At 34.4% G+C, this 13,110-nt stretch overlaps 1 pseudogene; it reads right to left on the bottom strand.

The window, feature by feature from the left end:
- Window positions 1–1,760: 1,760 nt before the first annotated feature.
- LOC107911845 (protein transport protein SEC31 homolog B-like) lies at window positions 1,761–11,231 on the bottom strand (annotated as a pseudogene).
- Between the last annotated feature and the right edge of the window lie 1,879 nt (window positions 11,232–13,110).

Raw genomic sequence — 13,110 nt, 5'->3', positions numbered from 1 at the left:
CCATCACTTCCCTGTGAAAATGGACAGCTTTTAATGATTCATCTCCTTTTTCTGTCATCTTCATTTTAATGATATATTCATATGATATATTCATATTTTACTGCCTTGCAAATTGCAATGTTGGTTCAATTCACATTACTTATTATTGCCAAATAAGAACTCAAATGAACAAAGAATTCTGGCAGTATGGATTTTGCTGGCCATGCCTTAAGGACAGATAATTAATTTATAATTTATACAATAACAGCATTGAATGTCAACACTTGTTCATAATTTTGAATGTATTGGTTGAATATGTTAAATACTACGCAGCTTAGCCAAAATCTTTGAAAGATTTGCGGAAAGTAAAGGTGGATTTGATCCAATTATACTCAATTTTGGGATTTAATTTCACATAATCATTATCATAACCATTTCAATAAAAAAATTTATGTAATTGAAATAGTTAATGAAGTTAACTATTTGGGCCAACCTATGATATTACAAAAGTAGAGGGATGAAAACCAAAATTTGACTGGTAGTAAAATCACAAATGATGTGTTTAAAACCAGATATTGGGGGTTGAGCCCAATATAATTTCTGTGGTGATAGGATCAATTGTGGTTAGAGCCAAAAGAATGAAATCAAGTAGGATCTCATCTTCATGTCTTGCCAAGTGAGGTGGTAGTATACTTGTGTTTGGTTGAAAAGAAATTTAAAGATAAGATGTGGAGGAAGAGTGATTTGGAAGGCACGCAATGGACAATATATGAATCTGCTTTCACTTCCCCACCCACTGTGCTTCAAGTTAAAAAACAGGACACTTGAGTTGGCGCTGCATTTGGAGCATTAGGTCAGATTTTGCTGTTCAGAAAAGGACTGAACAAAGATAATAACTAACCCAACTTCATCACTCCATTCTGTTAGTGATCATTTGGTAACCCTTTCTTTATTATTCCTCACCATGTCTTTTTCATTTTTTTTTTTAAAAAGGAAGTCGATTAATAATAAAGACAAGAAGATGAAGATGAAGAATACCCAAAGTTTCAAATGGAGATGTGTCTTTAGGTGTTTATCAGGAAGCAAGAAAATGTGTATTCCTTGTTTGTTTTTTAGTTTTTCCAAATATCAAGGCTTTACAGCTCAGGTACTTACAGTTTCATGTGCTTCTCCTTTCCTTGGTGAATGTGCCCCCCCTCTCAACCTCCCTCATTATTGCTCAACTATTGCATTTTCTTTGCTTTTATTGGGGCAATAGAAACATACGAAAATCCGAGAAGAATGATGATGAATTTTAAAAGAGGAAACTAAAATGGGTTGTGCTGTGTTTGATTTTCTGGATCCAAGTATTGAAGTTTTTTTTTCTTCCATCAGTTATTGCAAACAATAAAGATGAAAATTTTGAAGTTAGACTCTTAATGATGCTTTTAGTTCCGTCCAGACTATCGAGTGTGAGTTTGTGAGGAAGAGAAAACTGAAAGCATCAAGGAATGATCAATCAATATCTATGGTGGAAAAGGCAAGTGCCCCCTTTTTTTCTTCTTTGGTGGTTACCAAATTGTGCAAAATGTCAAAAGATGGCGATGCTTCTTTTCAAAAAATTTTTTTAAAGAGAACTTCCATTTCTGCTTGCCTTTTTAGTTTAAGCTCAGGACTGAGCATTTCAGATATTAACGCGCACTTGAAAGTTGGATCGAACCAACCAGAACCAAATTCCGTTGACTGTCATTCCTATTATAACATTATGAAGACATGAGGCTAAGCGCAAACCCAGGACAACATGACCAAAGCATAATTGATTTTTATATCAATTTTCTTGTAATTTTGGGATATAATTTGTTTTTACCCACATCTACCAGAATCTAGAAATAATAATAAATCTGCTTTTGTAATTTTCTGTTTTGATAACAAAAAAGCTAAAGGGTTGTACATCTAACTACCACGCACAAACCAAACACAGGAAAAGCATGTCAGATCCAATTCGCTCCGCCCTCCCCGAAAGAAACAAAAAAGAAAGACAACCGAACTAAATAAGCCAACTCTACTCTACTTATAAATGCCACTAATATCAAAATGTGTAATAAACAAAAAAATCCTCTGCACCGCAACTATTCCCACTAACTTGCTTTGACAACGGACTAGTATATGAGAGGCAAAGTCGTCAATATATAGCAGTGAAGTAACCAAGAATATCCTCTGCACCGCAATCAAAGAGATGCCGCATTTCTTGTGTACATCAAAGGGCTCATCAGTACCCTGCCCCCAAGTATGTTGAGGAAAAAATAAAAGCAGACCCGGGGGGGGGGGTTCCAATAATTGCAGATTTTATGCCCTCCCTTTCACATCCATCTACCTCATCTTACATTCTGCCTTGTCTTAATCATCCGCTTCAGAGTTGCAAGCCAAAAGTTGCACTCATCCCACTCGCTAGTGGTAAGAAGAACCTGTTCCAGGAAATATATGTTAAAATGAAAAACAACTTTTTTCTTATGAAAACTACTTTCAGTTGCCAAAATTCATGCTGAAATCACCATAAAAAACACTCTTCCCCCACCATACCTGGACTTGCAGAGCTGTACCAAAATCATTATTGTCCAAAGCCTGGCAAAGCTGAATGAGCTTATCAGAAGCATTTTTTGAAATGTCTCCACCGTTGAGTTTGGCAAATAAGGCACCTATTTTCCTTGAATTGTCCTCTATTTCACGCTTCTTAGCTGGGTTTGCACGTGAGGCACCCAGTGCTTGAGATGTCTCGTTAAAAAGTCTAGTTAAGGTTGTGATTACAGGCTTCTGGTGAGCTGAAAAACAAACAAGATGAAGCCATCACCAAAAGTATTCCATATCATCTTTAAGTTGAAGAAATCTAAGAACAGAGATTTATCATATTTCATAAAGGTTCTTCAGATGAAGAATAATGATGTCAAGATAAACTTTGCTCAATTCTTTTGGATGGTAAACCCTGCTGGAATAAACTTATACAGTGACGTGAACATACCACATGACCAGAATATCTCCATAATCCAATAAACATGCATGACATTAGCATCCAAGAAACTAGCAATTACCAGGTACATTTGAAGTATCAACAGTCTGCACAGTTGGTGGAGGGGCAGCAGGTGCTGCAGCTGGTTGTACTGGTGTCGATTGTGTAGGGCTGGGTGGTTGCATTGGGCCCATCCCTGGTCTTTGAACAACAGGTGGGTTAGTTACTGGCATAAATCCCCTAGGCGTTGAGGTGGGAGCTACAACTTGGGACACTTTTGGGCCAGGAATAGATCCCATTGGTGATGGGACAGATGCAAGAGACCCGGCCCCACAGGGTAAAGGATACGTAGGGTAGGCACCACCCTGAAAGCATGCAAAAGTAATTCAGTATACCAGTCTCAGAAACTTTGGCATCAAATATGAAAATAATGTAGCAATACAGACAGGATATAACTGAGAACCCAGGGTAGTTGGCTGCTGATATTTATCAGCATTTCTTAGAACAGGAGGATTTGAAGGAACAAAGGGTCTAACAGTAGGCTGAGTGGTGCCAGGTGAAGGAGCAAAATTTGCCTGGAATGTCAAGAAACTATTTAGTCAAGCATCAAAATGATATAAAAATGCAAAAAACATCATGCACATAAGAAACTGAAAAGGCTGGAAGAGCTAGAAAGTCAAAACAGAGTGCTCATCTAGGATATCTAAGAGCCTTCTACCAAGTATCTAATCTTCTTCACGTTGTTCGATCAAACCAAGGTATATAAAAAAATCAACTCCAATTAAACAAATGAAGCTGGTTTTGTTCTGATTTTCAGTTGTACAGTTTTATTATCCCTAGTGGATCTCAAGAAAAAAATAGTCGCAACAAATTTTTAGATAGAAGCAATGGAAGGCGGTTTGTGAATTGAAAAACAGTCAAGTCAATGAAGATCAATCAAAGATTAAAAAAAAAACCCAAGGCAAAGACTTCCAAACACATACCAATTCCACGCTGTCAATTAAATGCAATCTTTCACTCCAAAAACTCTAAACAAGCATTCTCATTTTCTTTTCCCATGGATACATCCAATAGAATGGTAATTCATAGAAAGCAACTACAACTACCAATTCAACCAAATAGTTCTAGGTGTTGAGATAGCATGACAAATTAATAGCAAAATCAACAAAATGGAATGCTATGCACAAAAAGAAAAGCAATACAACATACCGAGGAAAATTGACGAGCTGTGGTAGGAACAAAAGTATTAGCAGGCGGTGGTTGAGGTTGATACAAGGCAGGAGGTGCATACCCTCCATATGAAGAAAAAGAGTGTTGATAATTTTCATCATAAGCACTATCAGGAACACTTGCATGAATTTGCGATGTAGCTAACTCCTAAGCAATGAGTAAAAGTAGAAAAAAAAAAGGTTACTCACAGCATCACAACAGATTCTCAAGGAACTTTCACTCAAAAACAAGTCTTATAAAACAAAAATGCAAGACATAGCACCACTGGATATACCTGTTGTGAAGGCTCAAACTCTGGTCCACTTGCGGGATGAGAGTTACCAAAAACAGAAGAACTGGTTTCTTTCTCTGAGAGAATAAAAGTAAATATCCTCAATAAGCACATTTCAAGTCTACAAAGCTAACAGCAACCTAATTTCATGTTAGGCCACATAAATATTGCTATTACATGCAAGTAAAAAAAACTGTAAGATAAATTGAAAGAAATTGAGAGACCAGAAAATGTTGCTAACAGTTCTTTAGTTTAAATCTAAAGCATCACTGTTTAAGCAATTCAAATTGGAAGAGCTCAATCGTGTTTCCTACCAAGTTCAACTGGTGGACATTTTCAGTTACCAGCATGACCTTTTCATGTGAATTATTTGCACAAATATAAACTAGCAGTGGTAGATACAAAACCCAATGCAACAGCACTATAGCAGTTACCAGAGATATATCCTAAACCATGTACCATGTACTGTAGAAAATGCAATACGATCTTTTAAGATCACAAGTTCAGGTGAAAGCTCATCAGACCCAAAGAGTTTCAAATACCCCATTGCTGTCGTTATGAGTCCTTGACTAGCCAAAATTTCAGCATATTTCTCAACAAGCTTGCATAGAGATGCACCAAATCGCTTCTGGCCAGTTGCCAAAGCAAGAACAATCGTTTTTTCCATCAAATCCTAGAAAACAAACATCTATCGTCAGATTGATGGACCAGACAATCAGAAATGTGTTGTTCTACAGATTGCCAACTTACCTGAAGAAGATCAACATAAGATTTCCCATCATTTTCAGATGTCAAGCAACTTGACCAAATCTCTACGGTTTTATCAATATTTCCTGCACATATATAACAGAGAGTCGCTGCCAGAGTTTTACCCGCAACCATTAGTTTTGTAGCAAGGATATCACAGAGTACAGCCCATTTCTCTCCCTGGGCAAACTGCTCATCAAATATGATAAATTAGCCCATGATAATGGCAACAACAAGTTCAGTTATACAATTTGTGGCTACACCAGTACATTAACTACTTCCAAATTGGAAGTGCCAATGTTTCTTTCCAAAATTTCAAAGGCCTAGAGTTTACAAGGCTTGTGAGATCATTGTTCACCATTGCAGAGACAACCTAAAGAAATAATGAAGAAATATGATTAAATCAATCAGTGCTAATCAAAAATAAAAATTTAATTTACCTTGAGGTATGGTGAACGGCTCATCTTAAGATATTGATCACATGTGCTCTCCCATAAGGAAGAACCACCAACATGAGCAATAACTAAAGCATCAGAGATTTTATTCGCAGCAATGCACTGCTCGACTGCCCCTTTGTAGTCACCCACCACCAAAGCACGTTGAACAGCATCATCAAATGATGCATCTGCACTTTCCTCCAGTCCGTCTGATTCTTGAGGTATTAGATCTGCACCAGGAACTGTGCTCTCAACAGCAAAACTATTTTCGGAAGTTGAAACAGGTGTATCAGCTTTGGGACTTGGAAGATTATTGAAGAAATCTTCCCCATTATCAGCTGCAAAGAGGGTAGCTTCTTTCTCTCCCCCATAGCCCCTTTTTTCTTCCACTTTATCCTCATGTGTAGTCTCATTCACACTCCAAGAGTGGTCATCTTGTACAGTATCTTTTTCTTCTGCAGTTAAAATAAAACCAAGATGCATGAGCAACTTTGTCCTCACAGTCCCGTCATCTTCAAACATCACCTTTAAGAAGCCCCATGTTTCTCGATCATCCTGAGATCTGTACAGAATTATTTAAAATGAACCATCAAAAATATTAATTTGTGGATTTAGCCAAATTTTTTGACAACAGAAAAAAGAAGAAGAAAATAACTACACTTTCTTAATTCAGGCAACATACTCAGACTCATAGGATTTCTTCTCACATAAAACCCTTAGTGAAGACCTCTCCCCATTCAGTATTGCAGATTCAAATTCAGATGAACGGCTGACAAGACTTTCTTCAGGAACTAAGTTATACACGAAAACCTGAAAAATAATATATACAAGACCATAAGGTAACAGAAGAATGCGGGTGGCATTTAAATATAACAGAACGAAACAAACCTCACCAACATACTCACCTCTGATGATGCAGAACTACCTAAACCAGATAAACAAGGGCGAAAAGAGACAACTTTTCCTCCAAAACCAAAAGATGCTCCAACAGGACGTTTATACCATTTTGGAGCTCTCAAAGACGCTGCATAAAGAAAACATCAAAACTAGTTAGAGAAACTGAAGTACCAATAAATATATATTGTCTCAGAAACAATGAGTTTATAGGAGATAAACAGTGAAGACTATTTAAACAGATCTGGCCGCCCATATCTGCTTATCTTCCCCGACTTTTGACAGTCACCAGTATGTTTCTTCTTGACTGCCAAAGCTTAATACTAATAAGGTCAAATTATAATTGGAGGGGGAAAAGACTGGGAAAAGCTAAAGCTCAACCTAAGCCTATCCAACCCAGTCTACAATGATTCATATTTGATCACTGCTAAACCAACTGATGCAGTAAAACATACGGTTATATTTGATGAATCACGTGCACCAAAATCAAGCTCCCTAACACTGTATCGGCTGCAACCCTGCAGAATAAAGGTAAACAGTTACCTGAAAGAAGTGCTAAATCTAGGGTTCCAAGAAAATATTCCGAGGCAAAAATTGTTTGCAGATCAGACAAGTAATCTTTTTTATAGACAAACCAGCAAAAATAATAAGCTTCAAGCATTTGCCAATTAAATTAAAAAAGAAACAGTTTCTCGCAACAAATATAAATCCCATCCACATGTGTATAATAATCACAGGCAGATTGCAACTGATCTGTGATATAAAAGTCAAACTGTCATGAATTTAAAAATAGGTTAACTGTAATAGAAAATATAATTTAGACAAGGTCGCACCTCAATATTGTAAATGCCAATTTTGCCATCAAAGGAAGATGCTGATATAATTCCAGGCATCTTCGGATACCAGTGCACATCAAAGTTCCAGTTGTTACCAGCAGGCAATTCACAGACAATCTATGCCCCAAAAGAGGGGAAAAAAGTCAAAATTGAGAATATAATTGTTTGATAAAAGGGACAGGCAAAATCAGCAGAAGAAAGCTAAAGCATATAAATAATCAACTCATCCCCCCCCCCCACCTCTCCAGTAACCGTATCCCAACAAATAGTATGATTATCTTTTGCACAAGTGAGCAAATAAGAGCTGTCAGAGGGACACCATGCCATTGTAATTACACCTGCAACAGCGTATGCAGTCAAATATAAGAGCAAAAATAACACAACTCCACTTTAACTTGCAACAACTAAAAGAACCAGAAAAAAAAATATAAAACCACTACAAGAATGGAAGACAGATAACTAACAGAAAAAATAACAGATGACCTATACCAGGAAAGAGACAAAGACCTAAGTTTATCATGGAGCCGTAAAGCAAATGGTTCCGACAGAAGGGCAACCAACTCAGTCTTAAATTTCTTCTCACACCAACTTTAAGAATTAAATTAAATGCATCTCACATTAAATGATCTAGTAAAAGGTCAAACTGAAAGAGTTATTTGGACCTTCCATTGTCATTGCCATTCTTATTGATAAAAATATTCAGGCTGCTGATTTTTAATTTTAGAAAGAGTGAAAAAAGTGACATAGCAAATACTCAATTGCATAAAATGGTCATATCGAGGGCGGAAGAAAATATCTAAAAGCAAAGAAGGTAGTTATCACCAAGTTATGAACAAGAATCAACTTGTCAAGCAAGCGTACCTTTTGTATGCCCTAGAAACTCCTTCACTGGTGACATTATGTTCCGCATATCCCAAAGCTGCTTGCAAAAATTAAAGATATTAACATATTCCCTACAAATAGTAATCCACAAGAGAAGCAATATCAACAACAAGATTGTTACCCTAAGGGCAGGTGAACCATCATCATCGGATGCAACAACAAGTTAGTGGCAACATCAGGATGCCACTGCAGAACAGAACATCGCCTTCTTACTGAATCTGCAAAACTGTCAATATATATTTACTTATATAAAAGATTAGGTCACATGAAGTAACAGGTCACATATATTTTCGCTTGGTAGATAACATATATTTACCTTATCACTGGTTTTTGCTTCTTCAAGTCCCAAACAACTGAAAAAATAAAAAACATACATATTATCTTCCCTTCTAAACATATATGAAAAGACAATAAAATCCATTCATTTCCTCACCAGTAGTTCCGTTATATGAAGTTGATGCCAATATATGTTGAACCTTGCTATTCCAAGACAGAAATGAGATTTCACCTTGAGTGGCAGAACCACTACCCTGCATCATTACCAAAAAAACTATGTAGATCAGGTAATCTTGTAGTCCAGTTTCCAACTAAACCATTAATTAATATATTTAAAAAAGGTATGCTTGCAACATTAATGATGCAATAAATACGCAGAAGTTAAAGGCATTTAGTAGAACACAAACAGCATAACAGAACTTACAAGATTATTATCAACGACATAATAGACGCAGAGGATTCCAATTCAAAAAGTTATGGATAATTGGTACATACCTTAAGAGGTGGAAAATGGGTGGGTAGTGCAGGTGCTGCTAAATCCCAGATGCAGATTTCACCATCATCTGCCCCAGATGCTAGTAAATTTTGGAGCAATGGCATTGAACTCAAGACCACGAACCTGAAATATGGGGAGAGGAAAAGAACTAAACACACGACACAATCTTCAAATGCTTGACGAAAAATATCATAGATGTAAGAAAGATTGCACATTTATTACAGAAAAAGAAAACTCACGGCCCCTTTGTGCCTTGAAAGATGTCCAACCCGAGCTTGTTCACTTGCCTCAGAGCTAAGGAAGTAAAGAAAAAGTAAATTACAGCCACATTAACCATATATGCAAAATATCTATGGTGGAGATCAGTTAAATTTTTCTTCACCATCATTTCTTTTGTTACAAACAAAAATAAAACGATGATATTAGCAAAAATAAATATCCCAAAACAGAGGCAGATTATTATATCTAGTAATAGTTAGCAAAAAACTTCTCAAAAGTGAAATGTGAGAGAGTCACCCAATTCGATCGCTAGAAACAAAAACCATACAAGAACAGATAAAAGAACATTACCACTTCCCTAAAGAGGGTCTAAGTCATGAACCATTTTGTAAAAAGAAATTTCTCCCCAAAGATAAAGATCATCTTTTCTTTTCTGATTCTTTGTCTCTAACAAAATACAGCAAGGCCGAAATGTATCCAGCAGGCAAATACAAGGAAAATAAACTAGTTTCCCGCCCTTTGAAAACAAGTTTTTCTATAGTCATCAAGTCATTACCCAGCACAAAAGAATCAACACAACTTATTCAAATACTGAACAAACAAGTGAAGAAAACACCACAAAAATGCAAACATCATATTTTTCTCTAAATTATGAACCTCCAATTTTATTCACTTTCACTCTTAATTTCTAATATAAAACAATACCATCGACGCATCAGACAAAATGAAATTAAGCATGCAGCATGCTCAAAGGCAATGCAAATATAGGGCACAAAAAATTAAGGTAAATTTTGTCTAACTGACTCCAGCTAAACAAAAACAAGCATTAAAATTTACAAGGGAGTTAAATATCAAAATATTTTACTTTTTGAGAAAAAAAAAAAAGACAACACATCTCTTCCAGATTTTAAATTTCAACTAACCACATATCATATGCAGTTAAAATAAGCAATCTAGAACTCACAAATTTTGGGCAAAACATCATTCAATCCAACCACTAGAAACTCTAGGCTCAAATAAAACATGTTCGGCCTAGAAGTCACTTGTTATCCACTCCACACAACCAGGCAATTCAATACACATAAAAAACAATAGAAAGCCGACATCAGAAATGTGTCGAAGTAGATAGCAATATAGTATAATCACAAGATGCTAGAAAACAGTCACCATTTACACAAACGTAATACACTTAAAAGCCGCAACGTATCCACTTAACTTGCAGATTAAGAAAATGCCTTACTAATTCTCCTTATTTGCAATTCAACCGAAAAATAAAGTGAATTAGATAAATAAAACACAATGTATAAAAAACTAAATTCACCGGATCAAGGTCAACGGATTCCAAATATGGATGCTGCCATCAACGAGGCCACCAGCAATGAGCCCGAGTGAAAACTCGTCGGAGCCGGATCCGTTCTTCCCCCAAGCAAGGCGGTTAAAACGCTCTGAGCTGGGGCATTGAACTACCACGGGAAGCTCCCGATCTTCACTCTGTAAATCAAGCTTGAAGATCTCGAGATTAGCCGATGAGCTGAAGGAAAGATCGACCGCCCCAGCCATTGTCCCCGCCGCCATGTACGGCGCGTCCGGGGCCAGTGCCACTGAGGCCGATCTATTGACCCATTTTATATACGCCATATGACTAAAATGCAAAAATTACGGTTTCTTATCCTCCAAAAATGCCCGTCAGTATATCTGTCGATACAGTGAAAAAGAAACAAAGATGGGTAATAATTATTCGGGCGTAAGTGATTGGAGCGTAATAACTACAAAGAAAAAAACTGATTTGGATTAAGATGGAGAGAACTCGGGGAATTAGGTTTTGATATGTTTTGTGGATTCAGAGAGATGTAGGCCGAGGACAAGGAGTAAGACTAGGAGGCGGGAGGGAGACTAGATTTTGGGTTTTCATCAATGAATCGATCCACTCGAAAGTCTGAGAGGGCAAGACTTTTTTTTTTTAATGATCTCAGTTGAAAATAAAAATTTAAAGTAAAAGGTAAAACTTGAACATTTATACTTTTTGCTAATTTGTCCAGACATGATATTATTGACCAATCCGATGATAGTAGGAGACAATTTCTCAGTACGTTACATAGCAAATATCAATTAATATTAAAAAGTATAAATAAATAAACTTATTACCAATTAGTCATTGATTTGGTGTGAATTTTTAGTTACATCAGTTACATTAAAATTAAAAATAGCGGTTATGGCATTAAATACTATAACAATAGAATTAAAATGTATTTAAATTTAATAGCAACTATAATAATGAGGTAAGAATAAAAATTAATTATTAAAGATATTAAATTAAGAATAATATATAATAAAAATGATAATTTATTTTATTTTTATGAAATTATTAAAACATGTTAAATTGTAATTTTATGTAATAAAATAATAAGTATCATAATATTTTTATAATACTTAATTATTAATTATAATAATTAATTATTGACCACATTAGTTGAAAATGAATTCATAATATAATAAATAATTATTTAAAATCATTTTATATTAAAAATAATTTATGTTTTTACTAAATAATGATTAAAAGTATTAAAACCACCTGTATGTTAAAAAATTAAATCATTTAACATGATTTTATTTTAAATAATAATTTATATTATATTTACTATAATAAAAATTATCTATTTATTGAATTATTGTATAAAATTATTTTTTCTATAATTGTTATATTATAATTCACTTTGAATATTCATTACATTTATATCTATATATATTATGTAGTAATATTTTATTTTCTATAGTATATACATTACTCTCAACCTGAACATGGGCTTTAAGATATGAAATGTTACATTTTTTGTTGAAACAATTACACTTTCATTTCAAAATTCAATAAGTCAGTTCATACAAGATAGTCGTCATTTAATACTTCTAAACACATCATTTATTCAACTCCGAGTTATAAGTAGGCTTACGAAAGCTCTCGTGATATTTTGGTAACATTTGAAAGGCTAAAATGTAAAAAACTATTAAAACAAGAGGTATTGTTTTGACATCATTGAGTAAGCGTCGCAATATTTTAGACAGTAATTTTATGTTGTAACTTTAAAAGAATTGAGTCATGACCATGAAAACAGTAATTTAATAGGCGCAAGTTGCAACTTAAAGAGAGAATTAAGTTAAACTATAGTTTTAGTCCCTTTTTATTATGTCAAATTTTAAAAATTTAATATATAATTTTTAATTTGGTATGATATTATTAGTAAGTCCAAATTGATATGGCTATTGTTCACTATCGCATTTTTATGAAGTTATCTTAAGCATTTTATTAAAATATAAATTTATTATTGCTTAAAAATAATTAACTAAATTTTCAAGTGCTTTTGGTTGTGTGGTTGAATAAATAAAAAATCATGTGTCTAATTATGAAAAATCTCTCTTTATTATGTTAAAAAAACAAAATCCATCTCGTCAAAATAATTTTTTCAAAATCCAACTCGTTACAAATTTTTTCAAAACTTATATTGTCAAAATTATTTTTTCCAGAATAATACTTAACAATTAAAAAAATTAAACCCTAAAATTCTAAACAATTAAAAACCTAATACCCTAATTTAAATTTTATTAAATCCTAATCAAACTTAAAATTCTAAACCTAAACCCTAATTTGTAAATATCTCACTAGAGATTACATTATCAAAAATATATCCACCTCAACACGCTTTTACCTAATACAATAAAAAAAGCGCTAGAAGCATTTTTCTAAATTATCCCCTAAAAATCCATCACTGTCAACACAATTTTGAATTTTTATCCATGCCTGTTATTATTTTTAAAAATAGGCCTATTTCCATAAATAATTTTAGAAATAATTTTAGAAATGTAAC

The sequence above is a fragment of the Gossypium hirsutum genome, chromosome A11 (genome assembly GCF_007990345.1).
Source record: "Gossypium hirsutum isolate 1008001.06 chromosome A11, Gossypium_hirsutum_v2.1, whole genome shotgun sequence".
NCBI classification, from domain to species: domain Eukaryota; kingdom Viridiplantae; phylum Streptophyta; class Magnoliopsida; order Malvales; family Malvaceae; genus Gossypium; species Gossypium hirsutum.
Note: the sequence above shows the minus strand (reverse complement) of the source record. Positions and strands in the feature narration are given on the sequence as shown.